Below are 20,917 nucleotides of genomic sequence, written 5' to 3' on the forward strand. Positions count from 1 at the left end.
CTTTCCCAATAGTGCTCCCAAATCTTAACCCACTCCAGCATCAACTCAAAAGTCCAAAATCTCATCTGAGACTCAAGGCAAGTTCCTTGCACCTATGAGTCTGTAAAATCAAAAACAAGTGTTTACTTCCAAGATACAATGGTGATACAGGCATTGGGTAAACATTCCCATTCCAAAATGGACAAATCAGCCAAAAGGAAAAGGTAACAGACCCCATACAATCTGAAACTCAACAGTGCAGACATTACCTCTTAAAGCTCCATGTCTTACATCTAGGGCACACTGGTGTGAGAGGTGAGCTCCCAAGGTCTTAGGCAGTCCGACTCCATGGCTTTGCCAGGCTCAGTCCACATAGCTGCTCTCACTAGTTAGAGTTGAATGTTTGTGGCTTTGCTAGTCTGAGGTTGCATGCTGATGGTGGCTCTATTAATCTGGGTTCTGGAGGGTAGTGGTCCTGCTCCAGTGGCTCTACTAGGCAATGCTCCAGCAGGGACTCTCTGTGGGAGCTCCAAGCCCACATTTCCCCTTGGCATCACTTTAGTAGAGTCTCTCTGTGGGGCCTTCACACCTGTGGCAGGCTTCTGCCTGGGATCCCAAGCTTTCCAATACATTCTCTGAAATCTAAGTGGAAGGCACCAAGCCTCCTTTACTCTTGCATTCTGGGAGCCTTCAGATTTAACACTAGGTGAAAGCTGCCAAGGCTTATGGATTGTACCCTCCAGAAGGCCCAGTGGCCTGAGCAGTATCTGGGGCCCTTTAAGCTGCGGGTGGAACCAAAGCAGCTGGGATGCGAGGAGCAGTATCTCAAGGTGGTACAAGGCAGCAGTGCCCCAGGCTCGTCCCCTAAAATACCATTCTGTCCTCTTAGGTCTCTGGGCCTGTGATGGGAGGGGCTGCGTCAAAGAATTCTGAAATGCCTTTGGGGTCTTTTTCCCATTGTTCTGACTATTATCACTTGGCTCCCTTTCAGTCATGCTGACCTCTTTAGCAAGTTGATGCACCATAGCACCCTTAAATTCCTCTCCTGAAAATGCTCTTTCCTTCTCTACCACATGGCCAGGCTGCTAATTTTCCAAATTTATATGTTCTGCTTCCATTTTAATTATAATTTTCAACTTTAGATTACTTCTTTACTGCCATATCTGTTTGTAAGCTGCTAAGAGTAGCCATGCCACTTCTTGAATGCTTTATTGCTTAGAAATTTCTTCTGCCAGATACCCTAGGTACTCTTAAGTATGGCTTTCCACAAAGCCCTAGGACATGGGCACAATTCAGCCAAGTTCTTTGCTATGGGGTAACAAGGGCTACTTTTGCTCCAGTTCCCAATCAGCTCCTCATTTCCATCTGAGACCTTGTCAGCCTGGCCTTTACTATCTATATTTCTGTCAACATTTTGATCACATCCATTTAACCAGTCTTTAAGAAGTTCTAAATTTCCCCGTGTCTTCCTGTCTTCTTCTGAGCCCTCCAAACTCTTCAACCTCTGTCCATTATGCAGTTTCAAAGCTGCTTTTACATTTTCAGGTATCTTTATAGCAATGCCCTGCTACTTGGTACCAATTTTCTGTATTAGTCAGGGTCCTCCAAGAGGACCAGAACTAATAGGATATATATAAAATGTTAAAATGTATACCATATATATCCATATATATATATGGATATATATACACATATATACATACATGAAAAGGAATTTATTAGGGAGAATTAGCTCACACAACTACAAAGTGATGTCCCATAACAGGCTGTCTGCCGGGGAAGAAAGATAGAAGCTGGTAGCATGGCCCCTAGGGAAGTTGGTAGCATGGCTCAGTCCAAGTCTGTAAGGCCCAAAACCTGGAAACCTGATAGTGCATCCCCATTCTAAGGCCAAAGGCCTGAGAGCCCTGGGGAGGCTGCTGGTTCAAGTTCCAGAGTCCAAGGCCAAAGAACCTGGAGTCTGATGTCTAAGAGCACAGGGAGGAAAGGGTATACTGCACCAGGAGAGAGAGAGAGCGAGCAAAAGAAAGAAGAGCAAGCAAGCTGAATACCCCCTTCTTCTTCCTGCTTTGTTCTATCATCACTGGCAGCCCATTGGATGGTGCCTGCTCACACTGAGTGGGCCATTTTCCTCTCTCAGTCCACTGACTCACATGTCAATCTCCTCTGGAAACAGCCTTACAGACATACTCAAGAACAATGCTTTACCAGCCATCCAGGCATCCCTCAATGGAGTCAAATTGACACCTATTATTAATCATCCTATCTCCTCTTTGGCAGGTCCTAAGAAGGAGCCAGTTGGCTGATGAGAAATGTAATTTGCAGGTCCCAGTCCCAGCATCACCAAGTGGAATATAGAAGGGTAGGTTTGGAGCTGAGATATTAATAACTGGAATGTGCATTCAGTACCAGTTTTTCCTGAGTACAGCATTTTAATCTGTATATTCAAGGCTCCTTTGATTTCAGCAATGTTTTCTTGAATTACATCTATGAATTTTTTTTAATTCCATTGTTTGGTCCTTAGTTTTTTTTTTTTATGTGGGCTCCAGATTGGTGAAAAGAAACCACTCCATGGACACATCATATGGTGAAATTAATTTCCAGTTTTTTTAACATGGCATATATAAGCCTAACAGTAGGAAGGTGGCTACAAAGTATTGCTTGGCTCTGAATTGGTTTCAGAGGTCCTTACCTCCACCACTAAACTCTTAACAGGGGCTGCCATTGCCCTTTTCTGTACAAGTTGGGGTCCTGGTGGATCTAAGAAGCTCAATTTCATGTTTGTAATCCAGGGTAATACTCTGGGAAAATACTAATAATGTCATAAAGATAGTTGTATTTTCCTGTGGCACATATACACCATGGAATACTATGCAGCCATAAAAAAGGATGAGTTTGCATCCTTTGTAGGGACATGGATGCAGCTGGAAACCATCATTCTTAGCAAACTATCACAGGAACAGAAAACCAAACACCGCATGCTCTCACTCATAGGTGGGAACTGAACAATGAGATCACTTGGACTCAGGAAGGGGAACATCACACACTGGGGCCTATCATGGGGGGGAGGGGGAGGGATTGCATTGGGAGTTATACATGATATAAATGATGAATTGAAAAAAAAAAAGGGCCGGGCGCGGTGGCTCAAGCCTGTAATCCCAGCACTTTGGGAGGCCGAGACGGGTGGATCACGAGGTCAGGAGATCGAGACCATCCTGGCTAACATGGTGAAACCCCGTCTCTACTAAAAAATACAAAAAACTAGCCGGGCGAGGTGGCGGGCGCCTGTAGTCCCAGCTTACTCGGGAGGCTGAGGCAGGAGAATGGCGTGAACTCAGGAGGCGGAGCTTGCAGTGAGCTGAGATCGGGCCACTGCACTCCAGCCTGGGCGACAGAGCGAGACTCCGTCTCAAAAAAAAAAAAAGAAAAAAAAAAAGATGATGAATCAAAAAAAAAAAAAAGAAAAAATAAAAAAAATAAAAAAAAGAGATAGTTGTATTTTCCTCATTCCAGGCCTAATTTAGAACCCCAAATCCCTTCTCCCAGTGTCTGAGAAAAGAAATCCAAATAAAAACAAAACATATTGAAGATGAAAAATAATACAGTGACTAGTTTTAAGATCCTTTTATTTCTGGTTCTATTTAAAGCCCTTGACTAACAAACTTGTCCCCCAGTCTTTACCTTTATAGATATCAAGAGGGACTGGGCACATGAAGTCCAGTTGAAGGTTGTTTTATCTGTATGCTGATGCAAACTTTAGTTCACAGAAACCAAAAATTAGGTCTGTAAATTGCATTTGGTTTTAGGTTATTGCTTCCCTCCATACTGATGAGTGTTGTGGGTGGATTTGTGAGCTCTCACTGCTAGTTAAGCATCTGCTATTCATCATCCTGATATAGTCATCTTTTGCATTTTACTTTTCAAATGGCAAGCTTCATCAGAAATTAAGCACTTTTTACTAGAGACACTATTTGACTCACAATTTGACAGATTCTAAGCTTAAAGGGAATCGGGGTGGGGGGGCGCTGATAATAACATCAACTACAGGAAGCTGTCATGAATGGGTTTACTTACTCTACTGGAGCCCAAAATGAAAGGAAGAATAGGAATATTCTCTTGACCTCACTGTCTTCTGGTGACACTTTAGATCTGGTTCCATCAATTTATATTTTCAATTACACCTGCTTTACTGGCCCTTCCCCTCACTTATATTTTTACGTCTATCCTATATTAAAAATAATTATATCCTGCCTCCCACGAGCTGCCAAACTCACTGCGCTCAAACTTCTTGAAAGAATTCTCATAATCTTCTCACCATTTTTCCCCTTGAAATGTGGATTTCATTTCTGCCACCTTTCTGAAACCACTCACCAGTGTCACAGATAACCTACTAATTGTAAATCCAATTGCTATATCCTTCTTTCTATTCCTCTCCACCTCTCTCCCTCTTTTGATGTTCTCAAGCCTCTCTTCTCCTGACTTTTATGACACCGAAGCCTCTTTGTTCTCCTAATTCTGGATACTCCTTCTCTGACTCTTGCACTGATTTTCTTTCTCCTCTTGCTTCTAAAGGCGCTCCAAGACTCTGTCCTTGGTTCTTATTTTTTCTTTCTCTTGAACCTTGATGAATTCATCAGAGTCCATTGTTTTATCTACAAAACCTATTTCTCTTAATTTAGTTATTTCTTCAAGCTCTATTCATATGTTCACAACTTCCTGATGGACATTACTCCCTGAATAATCCAACAGCATATCAAACTCAACAGGTCCAAAGGTAAATTCATTATGTCCTCTCACAAATTACTTCCTTTTCCCAAAAGTTCAAAGCCTATCCTTTGCTCTTCCCAGTATCTAATCAATTGCCAAATTTGTAAGCTCTCTGTCTTTGCAACATTTACATCTGCCCCCTTACTCCATTCTCACTACCACTACCGTATGTTTTATTGAGTAATACACTGGACAGTGTCAGTGCTCCAGATAGGTTCCTTCAGATTTCTTTGCCATTTTACTATATGTGTCCTTCCTCCACTGATTTCAGTGTTCTTTGAATTGCCACGTTTCAGTGGGCTCTTCCTTGAAAGCTGCCCTCAGGTTATTGGAGCTATTTTGCCCACAGGTCAGAGGATTAGTGGAGAGTTTTCATCCCTCACCTCTACCTGGGGGTGACTGTTAACCAATGGCTATAGAATGTGGGACTCTGAAAGCACAACTGTCTGACCTCGGGATGATACAACTTGGAGGTCTCACACTGCAGAATTTCCTGGCAGGATCAGGCTGAAGTTACCTCTTGCAGAATGGCTGCCAAATTTTCTCCCTTTCTTCCTCTCCTCTGCTCATCTCATCTTCATAGGAAGATGAGATAGGAATCCATCTTTCTATCTCTCAGGGTCTGCTGCTGGGGAACCGTGGCTAGGACAAGTCATGTTTTTGAGTACCTGCCATGTGTCAGGCACCATGCTAAATGTCCACATATGCAATTTCCCTTAATTTAATCCTCTCAACCATCTGGAGAGCTAATTATTATTCTGATTAATAGATGAGTGAACTGGCGTTTGAAGAGATTAAGTAACTTTTTTCAAAGCTGTGTAGCTAGTATGTGGCAATGCCAAGAGTCCAAACAAGGCTTCAGAGGCAGCTCAGTCAAGCAATTTTCTATACTCCTTCTGAAACTACTTCATGGAAAGGAGACTTCTAATATGGCCCCGCATGAGCCCTGTCTCCTGGTATTCACATCCATGTACAATTCTCTCCCCTTGGGTGTGAGCTGGACCTAGTAATTTGCCCCTGACAAATAGAATGTGGCTAAAGTGATTTCACTTCCAAGATTAGTTATACAAGACTGGCTTCTATCTTGCTAGCAGAACATTTTGCTGCCTTTGGTTAATCAAGTTGCTCTGTTGGAGAGGTCCATGTGATAGGGAATTGAGAGTGACTTCCACTCAAGAGCTAATGAGGAACTGAGGCCCTGAAACCTGCCAGCAACCACATGAGTGAGCTTGGAAGTGAGTCCTTCCCTGCTGGAGCCTTGAGATGAGGCTGCAGCCATAGTCAACATCCTGATTGTAGCACATGAGAGACTCTGTGCCAGGGGGCTCAGATAAGCTGTGCCTGTATTTCTGATCCACAAAAACTAAGAGATAATAAATTATATATATATAATTTCATATATATAAAATATCACACACACATATACACATATATATACATATATACACACACATACACACACACACACACACACACACATATATATATATATATGAATGAGACAGGGTCTCACTCTGTCACCTAGGTTGCAACCACCCCTCTGGGGTTTAAGCTATTCTCATGCCTCAGCTTCCCGTGTAGCTGGGACTACAAGCATGTCACACCAGCTAATTTTTGTATTTTTAGTAGAGATGGGTTTCACCATGTTGCCCAGGCTGGTCTCAAACTCCTGGCCTTAAGCTATCCACCTGTCTCTCCCTCCCAAAGTGCTGGGATTACAGGCATGAGCCACCACGTCCAGCCAGAGTGTGGCATTTTTTAAAAGCCTGCTGCTTGGAAAACAGAGAGTCAACCTTGTTATTCAGTGTAACACTTGAAACCTCCAGCTCAGTGACTTACCAATAGATGCTAACTAATAATCTATCACCTCTGGTGGTTTTATGGTCCAATAAACTTAGCTAGGATGGTGATGAATAAACTGCTTGAAAAGCATTAACTTTCCAGTGTGATAGGTACTTGATAACCTTAGAACCAAGTAAACAACAAATAAATTATCAGCGAGGTTGAGCAAAGATATTATTTTAACACATCCAAAATAAGCCTTTGGTTTTGTGCTTGTTTCAATCAATTAATCAATCGATAAAGGACAGTACAAATTGGGCACCAGCTGGCTTGTTGCTCAACCGTCAGCAAAACTGTGTTCAGCACCTCCCAGTCAACTGCATGTTTCCCAACGTGTGCCTCTCTCTGCCCCTGCATACTCACCCACATACAGCACATTGTCATGTAAATGGAAATCAACCAAAGATGTTTTTCCAACTCTTTATTCCTTTCGTTGCCATGGGATTATAGATCAGAAGTCAGAGAAGACAGATGTAAAATAGAAAAAGATGCAGCCCTCCAACTACCCCAGCTGCCTGAAAGCATCCTTTGAGTAGGCAAGAAAAGGTAATAATGAGATGGATGACATTGAGCGACAGTCTGCCACTATGATGGTAGGAGTAGAAAAAAGCTAGAAGACAAAGGCAAATGCATAATGTCCCTTGACCCACAGAGAAACCTGCACACCTTCCCCATCTTTTTCAAACAGTGGTTGGCAACATCTTGGGCAACCAACTGTCCTAATTTGTTGGAAACTGTCCTCATTTTAGCACTGAAAGTCCTGTGTTCCTGGAAATAGCTCGATCCAAGATAAACCAGAATGGTTGGTCACCCTAGCAACAACCATTAACTCCCAAAGGGCTCAGCTCCCATTGACATTTGCTTTTTAATTGGAAGAGTCAATAAAAAGATATCTTCTTAAACTTTTATCTTTGAAAGCTGTAATTATCCTATTGGCAGAATTTATTTTTGAAGGTAGTACCATAAATTCTATTCCTCCCACTAAAAAGTGAAAAAATACGTTAGAAGGTTTTACTGATTTTATTCAGATGTTATATTCGAGCTGAAAGGTGGGGGAAGGAGACAGGAGAGTGAGTTTGGAGGACAGAAAGCTGTCAAAAGTATGGACTAAGGGCATATTTAAATTTGCTGGTACATTATTAATTGAAGAAATCATTTGGCTGAATTCAAAGGCACAAATTAAATATGTTAGTAGTCACTTTTTAAACTCTAAAGATCTGGACCCTACAATTTGCAAATTTTACAGCTAGAAGACACCTTGGAGGTAATCTAACCTAAACTCCTACTTTTTAGACAGCATTCAAGGAAGCTCAAATTTGCATTTTGCTACCTGTTACAGAACACAGCTTTGGGGAGCTCTTAATAGTTGTTAGATGATAAAAAGTTTCCTTGGTCACATAAGTTTAGGAAATATCGAGGTAAGCAATGTCAAACAAGTTTCTTGACTGCAGAAATTTTCTAGGCATTTGATATGCTTGCAATCAGTGACTCTCATTCAAAGATGTACATTAGAATCACCTGGGGAACTTTTAAAAGCTAGAATTGACTGGGCGCCACCAAGATTTAGGAAACAAAAAATAATCACTCTCTGGATATTTCTGATGTTCACCCTGATTAAGAATCACTAGCTATATTCCTGAGCTCTCTATTCTGTTCCACTGGTGTGTGTGTCTGTTTTTTATGGCAATACCACACTGTTTTAGTTACTACAGCTTTATAACATATTTTGAAGTTAGGTAATGTGATGCTCCAGTTTGTTCTTTTTGCTTAGAGTTGCTTTGAATATTTGGGGTCCTTGTGGTTCAACATGAATTAGGGGTTGTTTTCTTCTATTTCTGTGAAAAAAAAAAGTCATTGAAATTTTGATAGAGATTGCATTCAATCTGTAGATTGCTTTGGATAGTATGGACATTTTAACAATATTAGTTCTTCCAATCCATGAACACAGGATATCTTTCAATTTATTTGTGTCTTCTTCAATTTCATTCAGCAATGTTTTATAGTTTTCAGTGCACACATATGTCACTTTCTTGGTTAAACTGATTTTAGACAATGGTGCCAAGACACACAATGGGAAAAGAACAGTCTCTTCAATAAGTGATGTTGGAACCACTGGATCTCCACGTGCAGAAGAATGAAATCAGACCCTTATCTCACTCCATACACAAAAATAAACTCAAAATGGATTAAAGACTTAAACATATCTGAAATTGTAAACTACTAGAAGAAAAACAGAGGAAAACCTCCATAACATTGGTCTAGGCAATGATTTTTTTTATATCACCCCAAAAGCAAAAATAGACAAATGAAATAATATCACACAAAAAACTACACAGCAAAGGAAACAATCAACTGAGTGAAGAAACAATCTACAGAATGGGAGAATATATTTGTAAACCATACATCTAATAAGAAGTTAATATCAAAAATATATAACACACTCAAACAACTCAATAGCAAGAAAACAAATAAACTGATTAAAAAAATAAACAAAGGGCTTGAATAGACATTTCCCCCCAAAAAAGACATACAAATGGCTAACTGGTATATGAAAAAAATACTTAATGTCACTAATCATTAGGGAAATGCAAATTAAAACCACAATGAACTATCACCTCACATCTGTTAGAATGGCTATTATCCAAAAGATTAAATATAAGTGTTGGAGAAGATGTGGGATAAGGGGTACACTTACACACTGTAGGTGGGAATATAAATTAGTACAGCCATTGTGGAAAACAGTATGGAGGCTCCTCAAAAAACAAAAATAAGGCCAAGTGCAGTGGCTCATGTCTGTAATTCCAGCACTTTGGGAGGCTGAGGCAGGCAGATCACGAGGTCAAGAGATCGAGACCATCCTGGCCAACATGGTGAAACCACGTCTCTACTAAAAAAGTACAAAAATTAGCTGGGCATGGTGGCGTGCGCCTGTAGGCCCAGCTACTCAGGAGGCTGAAGCAGGATAATTGCTTGAACCCAGGAGGCAGAGGTTGCAGTAAACCGAGATCGTGCCACTGCGCTCCAGCCTGGTGGTAGAGCGAGACTCTGTCTCAAAAACAACAACAACAAAAACAAAAAACCAGAAATAGAACTACCATATGATCCAGAAATCCCACTACTTGATATATATCCCAAGGATATGAAATCAGTATGTCAATAAGATAGCTGCACTCCCATGTTCATTGCAACATTATTCACAATAGCCAAGGTATGGAGTCAACCTAAGTGTCAACAGATAGATGAATAAAGACAATGTGGTATATATACATAATGGAAAAGAATTAAATCCTGCCATTTGCAACAACTGGGATGAACCTGGAGGACATTATGTTAAGTGAAATAAGCCAGGCACAGAAAGGCAAATATCACATGTTCTCATTCATACTTGAAAGCTAAAAAAGCGAACTCATAGAAGTAGAGAATAGAACAGTGGTTACCAGGGGCTGGGGAGAGGGTAGGGGAAAGACTGGGGAGAAGTTGGTCAAAGGAGACAGTATTTCAGTTAGATAGGAGGCATAAATTCATGACATTTATTGTAAAACATGGTGACTGTAGTTATTAATGTATTGTATTATTGAAGATTGCTGAGGGTAGATTTTATGTTCTCACCATTAAAAAACCATGTGAGGTAATGAATATGTTAATCAGCTCAATTTAACTATTCTACAGTGCATACATATTTCAAAACAACATTTGTACGTGAAAAAATATATACAATTTTTGTCAAAAATTGGCCAGGCATGGTGGCTCATGTCTATAATCCTAGCACTTTGAGAGGCCAACATGAGTGGATGGCTTGAGCCCAGGAGTTCAAGATCAGCCTGGGCAACATGGTGAAACTTTGTCTCTACAAAAAATACAAAAATTAGCTGGGTGTGGTGGCACATGCCTGTAGTCCCAGCTACTTGGGAGGCTGAGGTGGAAGGATGGCTTGAGCCTGGGAGGCAGACATTGCAGTGAGCCGACATTGTGCCAACTGCACTCGAGTTGAGTAATAGAGCGAGACTGTCACACACAAAAAAATTAAAATTAATAAATTTTAGAAAGAACTACTGGCTAATATGTACTGTGAATCTATGATAGTAAAAAAAAAAAAAAAGTCTGCAATATTTTGTAACCTTATTTGACAACACATTTTTTCTTCCTTCCTTTGTTTCTTCCTTCCTTCCTTCCTCTCTTTCTTCCACCCTCTTTCTTTCTTTTTGTTTTGGCTTTGGAAGATACTGATTTATATTTGAGGTTTTGTTTGTTTGGTCAACAAGGAGAGAAACAGAAAATTCTTAATTATGTCTCTAAATATACTTTATTTAAAAACAGATTATACTTTATTTAAATTTTTAATATAAAAAATTAAATCATATGGAGAACTAAGGAGAGCAGAATAATAAACTCTTTTGTACTATCACTTAGTTTCAACAGTTATAAACGCATGACCATCTTGATTCACCTACATTCCCATCTACTTCCCCCCTCTCCCCACCACTGGATTCTTTTGAAGCAAACCCCAGATAACTATATTATTTTATTCATAAATACTTGAAGATCTATCTCTAAAAGAGTAAACATTTTAAAATATAATTGTAATACCTTCATCACATAAAAATTAATAATTCTTTAATATTGTTAAATATTCAGTCAGTATGCAAATTTATAAGAATTGACACCTTCATGATAATGAATCTTCCTGACCTAGAACATGGTATGTCTTTTGATTTGTTCATGGGCTTTTTCATGTATTTCAGAAATGTGTTTTAGTTTTCCTCATGTAGGTTCTGAAACTTTTTAAAGTAAGTTTTCACCTAGGTATCGTATTTTACTTATTTGGTTTATCCTTTGCCATTAAAATGACGTCTTCTCTTCCATTATATTTTCTAACTTCCTTGTTTGTATACGTGAGTTTTAATCAGCTTTATTAAGGTCTAATCTACATGCAACAACATGCACAGATTTTAAGTACACAGTTCAATGAGTTTAAGTAAAAATATATACCCATTTAACCACCATCCTCACTGATTTTTAAATGTTGGTTTCATAACCTGCTAACTTATTAAATTTCATGTTTTAATATATACTCTCAAAGTTCTTACTAGCTTTGGCCAATTATTAAAAAGGTATCACATTCCAATTTCTGTTTTTGGTTTTGCTTCTTACTCTATCCCACAATGCCAAAAAGATTTTTTCCAGTCCATGTTGTAATAGAAATAAATTAAATGTCAAATTGTGACTGATCCTAGAGATTTAAATTGTTATTACTGACATAAAGAAACATGATCCTGTTTGCAACAGGTGTCATGCTAAATACAAGTTTAGTGATGTAAGCAGCTAATAATAATTGGAATATGAGCTGACTCAAGAATACATATCCGGCTCATTAATATTTGCTTCAGAGAAATAGGCTCAAATGTTCTTCTCAAGTCTGAGTAGGTACATGCCCTGGATACTTAGATGAATAAATTTATGGCGAAGCCCAGCACTAAGGCTATCATTACTCACAGAACTCCATGTGACCCCTAGCTGGAAAAATGTGTTTACCAAGCCCCAGCTGTTGTATTTATGAATGTTTAGGAAGCTGAAATGACTGGCATTGGTCTCAGTGCCCCTAAAATGTGACGAGTTTTTTGAAAGTTGCGAGGCAGCCAACTCACTCACCTAGATGAGACTAGAAGAAAAGCAGTAGCTTTTCATGGGAGTAGGGGCTTTACAGGCTGAGTATCCTCTGGGGTCATCAACACCCTGAGGATAGTCTGGTACCTACCTAGGGGCAAGGTAATGAGAAACATATAGAGCAAAGGTGGTGGGGGCAGAAGGGTGAGGCATGCTGGTTGGAAGAAAAAAGTGGGTTATTCCAGAAATTCTTAGAGCTGATAGAGACTGTAACACATAATTTAATACTTGACCCTTGTCTTTGTATGAGGTTTGGAAAAAGTGGGCCTTGAGCAAGGATTTGACTGCAATTAGTTTATTGGAGGAGGGGGTATAATCTTAGGAAGCATGGCAAAAGAAAAGAAGGAAAATCAATATTCTGGATGTAAATGAAAGGGTTACTACTGTGGACAACTGGGGCTCAATGTCACTGGCCACCTTCTGAGATATTGGGTAAAATATGCCTCAGAAATGTCCTGCTGATTGCTGAGGATGCTCAGATATGTATCCACTCATTTCCATCCCTAATTGGTTTAGGGTCGCTATTAGGGATGGGGTGGAAGTTAACACTTGACACTTCTGGCCTACCCTACTGGCAAACCAAGCATGCTCCCATGGTCAGAGAGTGCCCTCTGGCAAATAACTGTATGGATATGGGAGTTCTTTACAGGAAATTTCTAGGTAGAGCAAGAGGATAGGAGAGCTACAATTTTATATTGCTTATGTTGCTTTCTAGCTGTTTTTTATGTGTGAGTTTTATCTCACCAACAACAATGAAAACTCTTTGAGTGCAGGGGCTACAACTTATATTTGTGTTGATTCCCCCCATAAATTCTGGTGAGCTCCTTGCCACTGCAAGATTAAATCCATTAAGCCCTTCATGATCGGGGGGCCCTGCCTTCCTCTCCAGACTTTTCTTTACAGTCCACTTTCTCATCCCAGGCATCCCAACCATTCCTCAAGTGCCTTCTCTCTGCATAAAATACCCCTTCCTCCCTTGTCCAATGGGTAAACACTGATAATCTGTCAGGATCAGCTAAGCAGCTCTTTTTTCTTAAAGTATTCCAAGTTTTCCCCAAGTAATCATGCCCTCTTTTGCAAACCACTACCTGGTTCTTACTTCTACTATACAATTTATCATACTGTACTGAAGTCCTGCCTATCAGAATGTGAGCTCATTGAGAAAGTAATGTGTCTTTATCCAAAGCACCCAGTTCAGTGCCTGCCATGGAGTCAATGCTCAATAAATACTTTTGGAATGAATTAATGAATGTTACCAATAGATACTTTCTGATTAAATGAAACAAGGAGTTGGACATACTCTCTTTGGATACTCTAAAATACCCCTCAAATATTTATAGATTGAATGTGTGGTCAGGAAGAATATTCCCCAGAATAGTGTGTCAATGCTCTTCAGCCAAGTATGACCAGGAACGTGGCTATAATTCAACAACATGGGGTTTTACTCATTGCAGTGAAGAAACACACATCATCGTGGACCTTACAGAGTCTCAGTAAGAGTGTGTTAGAAAGAAACTATGATACAATTGGAGCTTTGGATGAATGATGGGGAGGGGAACAAAGAAGCAGGGATTTGCTCTCGATCAGATGCTATCAGAAGTGGGGGCAATCCTATGATTGGGTCTGTTGTGAAAGGCATAGTGGCTTGGATTTTGTTTGGGCTTAGACAAAATTATGAAGTGACCTTGTTTTGTTTCATTTTCTGATGGTCTCAGGGTATCTTTATCTGTGTTTGGTATTCTGTGAGATTGTTTATGTCCTACAGGAAAAAAAAAAATGGCCTGGCTGTGAGCATTTGGTCAGCTTGTAATAATACTGAGGTGTAACTGTGAACATCAGAGAAGTTCTGAACATCATTAGATGCTTTTGTGAGGTGATGAGAGAAGGGCCCAAAAGAAGAAGATTATATGTACAGGTACTGATAGCATTCACAAGTGTGAAATGGGAGCTGAATAGAAGAAGAGACTAAAACCGAAAAGCAAACTCGATCTTCCATCATGCTCTGTGACCTTTCACGTTGAGAAGAATCTTAAATCCTGAAGCTCTACATAGTCCCAAATGTATATAATGGCTAAAAGAAATAGATTTTTTCAACTGAAAAGCAAGAAACACAGATCCTCCTTTGAAGATAAACTATAAGCCCTGAAAAATTAAAATACTTAATCCAGCAGCAATATCACTTGTGTAGCAATAAAATAACAGGATTTCCTTTTCTCTGCCTCCTTGTTTTGGCTATTCTCTCTTCTAAAAAAATGTTGACATACTTTTGGGGGATAAGAGATAACAAATCTGAAAGTATATAATTTATATTTTGGAATAAAAACAGAATATGGAATTATCTGTTGGTTAAATCGTTTATGAAGCCCTGCGACTGGAAATCTAAGTCCAAATGGTCACTTAAAAGCCATTCCACTATTTATTCAACAAATTGTTTTAGAGCACTTAGTATAAGTTAGGTACCATGGTAGATGCAGGAGTTATGAAGATGAATAAAACAAATTCTTGTTACTAGAAGAGCTTACAGTCCATCAGAGGAGACAAATAATCACTGACATAAAACAAACCTAACTCTCTGTCAGAGTTTCCACCCCTGGCAAAAGGAAGTGACAGAAATGTTGCCAGACACAGAGAAAGTATAGCCACGAGCAACTGGGTCCCAAGAAATAGTCTGATTTAAATTATCTGAGATTGATTTTTTGGGGGACAGGTTTTTATTTGAATATAATTTCAAACTTACAGAAAAGTTGCAATAATAGTACAGGAACTCCGGTTTACCTTTCATCCAGATTTACCAATTGCTTTCCTAACCATTTGCAAGCAAGTTAGAGATATTGTGCCTAGCCATACTAAATACTTTAGTTCATGTTTTCTTTTAAAAATTTTTTTTTATTTCCATAGTTTTTAGGGAACAGATGGTATTTGGTTACATAAGGAAGTTCTTTAGTAGTAATTTGGGAGATTTTGGTGCACCTATCACCCAAGTAGTATACACTGAACCCGATTTGCAGTCTTTTATCTCTCACCCCCTCCCACCCTTTCCCCTGAGTCCCCAAAGTCCATTCTATCATTCTTATGTCTTTGCATCCTCATAGCTTAACTCCCATTTATGAGTGAGAACATACAATGCTTGGTTTTCCATTCCTGAGTTACTTCACTTAGAATAATAGTCTCCAGCTCCATCCACGTTGCTGCAAATGCCATTAATTTGCTCCTTTCTAGGGCTGAGTAGTATGTATGTATATACATATATGTGTGTATATACACACACACACACACACATACACACACATAATTTCTTTATCCATTCGTTGATTGATGGGCATTTGGACTGGTTCCATATTTTTGCAATTGCAAATTGTGCTGCTATAAACATGCATGTGCAAGTGTCTTTTTCATAGTGTGTGTTTTCAAAAAGCAAGAAAATTCCACTATCTAACCACCATGCAGTTATTCAAGCCAGGAAGTTTATCACTGATACAATACTATCCACTCCATAGTCCATTTTCAAATTTTATCAATTGTCTCAATGTCCTTTATAGTATTTTGTTTCCATATCCTGCTCCAATTCAGGTTCATGCATTTAGATGTCATTCTTTTTTTTTTTTTTTTTTTTTTTTTTTTTTTTTTTTTTAAGTCTTTGTTAACCTAGGGTAATTCCACAGTCTTTCTGTCTTTCTCGACCCTAACACTTTGAGAATTCCAGGCCAGTTATTTTGTAGAATGCCCCTCAATTTGGATGTATGTGATATTTCTCATTATGATATTCAGGGTACACATTTTTAGCAGTAATAAGTGGTTGATTTAAAATCTCAGAATAGCTGCCTCTACCCACGTCTCCCTCACTTTGACCTGACACTGTGCACAATTGGGAAGCTTTTGAGGTTTTCTGGTGAAATCCAGACTTTTCTCTGCTTTCTCCTATGATCTCTAATTTAGCCATCAGAATTGCTAAAATCCTGAGGAGAATGTTTGCTTCTTGGGGAGTTTACACTAAGCAGAAAGCTTATTAATTCAAAACTCATTCCAATGTGTGTCCTTCCCCACCCCAATCCCCCAGGGATTAGTACCTGTTTTTTTATTATTGCAATGAGTAAATTATTCATCAGGGTGGCTAAATGGCTTACAGAGATAAATAACACAACATGAGTGTAATAAAGATATTTCCCTTTTCTAAATAAGTAGCACTTATAACTCAACCTGTAAGACTGTTCTTCTTTCCAGAGAGGAAGAGTCCTGTAAATGGTACCTGAAGAGCAAGAGCTTTAAACAGGCCCTAGTGCAAAAGAGGTCAAGGTCTCAGTGATACCAAGAGTTCTGATTGTGCCATTTCTGTCCCTGCTTCCTCACTGGTATATCCAAGGCTACCACAAAGTGGAAGGAGGAGGATGTGTGGGCAAAGAGTGGGTGGAGAAGACTTCCAAGAATTGGAAACTATGCAGACTAGCAGCCGGTAGTTAATTAGTTTTACTTCTAAAACGACCCCTTTGTGCAGCTTGTCCTTCCTGAGAAAGAGGTTAAAATGCTGCCATGGCTGCTTTTTAGCAGTATGGTGATTAAAACAATCTCAGGGCCTAAATAAGATGGCTCTACTTATTTGGTTGAGGAGAGAGTGGTCCTCCTTCATTTTTTTTTTCTCCACTCCTACTCACTGAACATCACATCGAAAAATGAGCAAATTCCTACACTTTACTTCCTATTCCTATAGGAGCGATTTAGAGGGAGGAATGCTCATTAAAGGAGATTCTAGAATCTAAAGTTATCTGTTTTACTGAAACTGAGAAGCAAGCTTGAGATGTTACTAGCATAGCTCGGACACAATTGATAAAAGTAGCTAACATCTATTGTGCATTTAGCATGTGCTGGGCCATAGCTTAAGGGCTTTTCATGGTTTATCTCATTTAATCATCACTACGATCTATGAGTTGGGTAGCGTTATGATTATGAGCATATATGTCTGGTTTTTCAGATGAATAAGCTGGGGCTGAGAAAGGTGAAGGGACTGAGCCAAGGTGAGTTAGAATGGAGGCAGGATTTAACCACAGGTAGTCTGGCCCAGAGCCCATTGCTCAACCACTGTACTACCTGCCTTCCAGCTTCCATTTGCCTACAGTCTAGTGGGAGTCATAAAAGAACTAAGAGAAGAAGATGAATCCAGACTGGAAGTGGCTGGGCTCCTGGCTAGGCCAGGAGCCTCACCAGTTGGAGACCCTGGAACCCTGGCCAAGCTCACTGCAGGTGAAGAAAAAAAATCCACCCCTGCTCAGCCTGGAGCGAGAAGGTGACCAAGGAGGAAATAGTGGCAGCCGAGCTCAGCATGACCGTCACTCACAGCAATGAGAAGCATGACCTTCACGTTACCCTGCAGCAGGTCCAGCGGTGAACCAATTGCCCAAGACCTGACCTAGGTTGTTGGAGAGGTCACAGGGGTTCCACTCTCCTTTCAGAAACTCATAATTAAGGGAACATCTCTGAAGGAAATGGAGATACCTTTGTCAGCATGTGGAATACAAAATGGTTGCCAAGTCATGTTAATTGGGAAAAAGAGCAGTCCAGAGGAAGAGGTTGAACTGAAGAAATTGAAAGAGTTGGAGAAGAAAGTTGATGAACTGTAAGAGTTGAATAAACAGCTTACTGGACTCCAGCAAGGTTTTCTGGCCAAGGATTTGCAAACTGAAGCTCTCTGCAAACTTGATAGGAGAGGAAAAGCCACAACCAAACAGTTTATGAAGATCTTGGAAGAGATCGACACACTAATCCTGCCAGAAAATTTGAAAGACAATAGATCAAAAAGGAAAGGTCTGGTTAAAAAGAAAAAAAAAAAAGTTCAGGTGTTCGTAGCTGAGTGTGGCACAGTGGAGCAGAACATCTGCCAGGAGACCCAGCAGCTGTAGTCTACAAACTTGGCCCTGGCCGAGTAAGGTGTGACAGAAAGAGGCTGTACTGCCCTGAAGAACAGCACCACCAGCTCTGCCTTCTCTGGAGCATAATTTACCTGATTTATTCTAGGGACAACTGGCCTATTGCCAATTTTCCTACTCCTACCCCAGTTCTCAGTGAAAAACTTGTCCTTGTGATCTTGAGTAGGGCGCTTGTCTGTTTTCTTATTGTGTCTCTGTGGCCGTGTGGTCCAGCAGCCTACTTTTTCTGGAGAGGTCCTCCCCTGCCCAGGTTTTCCCAGCTATTTGACCTTCTGTTGCTTTCTTTGGGCTGGTGAGATCTCTCCTTTGTCCTGAGCTAGTTCTAGATTTATAGGCTACCCTGGTCTTCAGATACAGAAGAGCTTTTTAGCTCGTGATCACACAGTCCCATAGATGTAAAATCAGAATCACTAGGAGGTTGCATCTATAGTCAGGAATGTTGAGAATGGCTTAGAACAGGTGTTTGGCACATAGTAGTCCAAGTATCCCTCATTGTGACCTAATTCCAGAACATCAGGCTGGGTTCTTGGCTTATAGGCATTATTCTTACCTCTTAGTGACCTGACAAACTACAAGACATGAAATATCAGGGGGCCAGTCCTGGAATGAAGCCTATGGTTGATGCATGGACTTCCTTGTCCCCAAGAAAAAATTCAGAACCCAGTGTTGACTGAGTCCGTGCTTAAAACCAGGCAGAGCAATGGCTTAAGAAGGGCAAAGAGGGGGAGCCACAATGAATAAAGCAGGCTGGTGGTGAAGCCAACCATAAATTTCCCAGGAATGACATGTGCTTCCTTCAAGGGCATTTCTGTTAAAAATACCCTTCTGAGATCTGTATTTCCTTCAAGGCCATTCTTGTCCATTTTGTGGACTGTCCTGCAATATCACTGTTATTAAAAAAGTTTGAGCATAGGTATGGTGCACATTCCTGTAGTCCCAGCTGCTTGGGAGACTGAGACAGGAGGATCGCTTGAGCCCAGGAGTTTGCATGTAGCCTGGGAAACATAGTGAGACTTCATCTCTAAGAAATTAATAAGTTAACAAATAAATAACTAAAACAGTTTGAATGCCCATCATCAAGCAGAAGAATGTTTTGTTTTTGTTTTGATTAGTGAGTAAAACCATTCTGTGGTTCTAGGCATAATTTGTGTTTAACAGAGTAGCCACAACATTTAATAAGAAGTTACTGTGTGCTGGGCACTGTTCTAAGTTTTTAAATATATATTCATCATTTAACCCTCACATAACCTAAGAAGTAGGTATTATCCCTGTTTTGGAGATCAGGAAACTGAGAACACTTAGGTAATCTGCTTAAGGTCAGATAGTACGTGGCAAAGCCAGGGCACAAAGCTGGGCAGTTTGGTTTCAGAGCCACTGTTTTTATGCTCTACTGTACTACCTCTCAACCAACATAGGGTTACATGCTCCCATTATCTTATTTTCTCTCTATTCCTCTCCCTATACCTTTATCTTCCATGTTAGTCTTTCCACTTCCTCTCCGGCCCTCTCTAGTTCATTCTCCACAGAGCACTCTGAGTGATATAAAGTACAAATCTTATCATATCAGTCCGCTGCTCAGAAACCTCCAATAGCTCACTACTTCTCTTAGGATAAAGGCCAAAGTCCTCACCTACACCTTCTCCCACCTCATCTCGGGCCCCTCTCCTGTTTGCTCTCTGCTGTCAGCCACTCTGGTCTTCTGTCAGGTCCTCAGATGCACTGTGCCCTCTCCTACCTGGGGGTCTTTGCACATGCTGCTACTTCTGCTTGGACAGCTCCTCACCATCTTTCCTCCACCCCTACCCCTTGTGTACATAACTCTTATTCATCCTTTAGAATGTAACTCAAAGTCTCTTCCATGGAGACCTCACCTATTGTCTTGAGACCATATCAGGCCCCCAGATGGGGTTCCTTCATGGCTACCCATAACTTTTCTTTCACAGCATTCACCATAGTCCATGATAGCTTATTTGTGGAATTATCTGGTTAGTATTTGCCTTTAACACTAGACTGTATGTTCCTTAGGTTAAGGGGCTTCTTTGTCTTGTTAACAGCATTATTTCGAGTACATTGTCTTGTATATAGTAGGACCTCAATAAATATTTGGAGAACAAAACAAACAAACAAACAAACAAACAAACAAACAAACAAACAAGGTGAATCCATGCCAGATGATTGGGTTGAGTTGGTCAGGGAAAATTTCACAGAAGGCAGATTGGAACTAGGCTGAAAAGCAGGCTGGGTTTGATTTAATGAAGTAGGCTATGAAAAGCATTCCAGGTGAGGGGAACCAAAGGAACTTTACACGTCCTGGGACCAGCAAACTGAGCAGTTTGTCTACGGCAGAGAGATCTTGCAGTCATTTGCAGGAGACCTTTATCACACTTCTAATCCATGAGAAGTAGTAGGGTGAATATGAAGAACTCTCAGAGCCCAGTGACTATTGGTGCTTATTAGCCAGGGCATGAGGGCACTGCAATGACAAGGCAATGGGCCTGGCAAGCCCTCCCCACTTCCCTTGGGTTGCCAGCATTCCCCTGAGTCTCCGTGAGGTTTGTTTAATTCAGGGGGTGGCAGTAGGAAGCCCTCACACATTCTCCAATTTGGCTTTACCATCAGCAAAGCTATCTTGATTCCAATCTGGCTTCTTGGATGAAAAGAAGGATGAGCAATTGGCACCCCCAAAACTTCAACAATGGGAAAGTAATAGAAAATTCAGTTTAAAAGGTATTAATAAATTATACAGG

The 20,917-nt window shown here is 40.3% G+C and overlaps 1 pseudogene; it reads left to right on the plus strand.

Annotated features, from left to right (window-relative positions):
• LOC104671816 overlaps positions 1-18,911 on the plus strand; it is a 43,878-nt pseudogene extending 24,967 nt beyond the window's left edge.
• Positions 18,912-20,917: the final 2,006 nt, after the last annotated feature.

The sequence above is a fragment of the Rhinopithecus roxellana genome, chromosome 7 (assembly GCF_007565055.1).
Source record: "Rhinopithecus roxellana isolate Shanxi Qingling chromosome 7, ASM756505v1, whole genome shotgun sequence".
In the NCBI taxonomy this organism is placed as follows: domain Eukaryota; kingdom Metazoa; phylum Chordata; class Mammalia; order Primates; family Cercopithecidae; genus Rhinopithecus; species Rhinopithecus roxellana.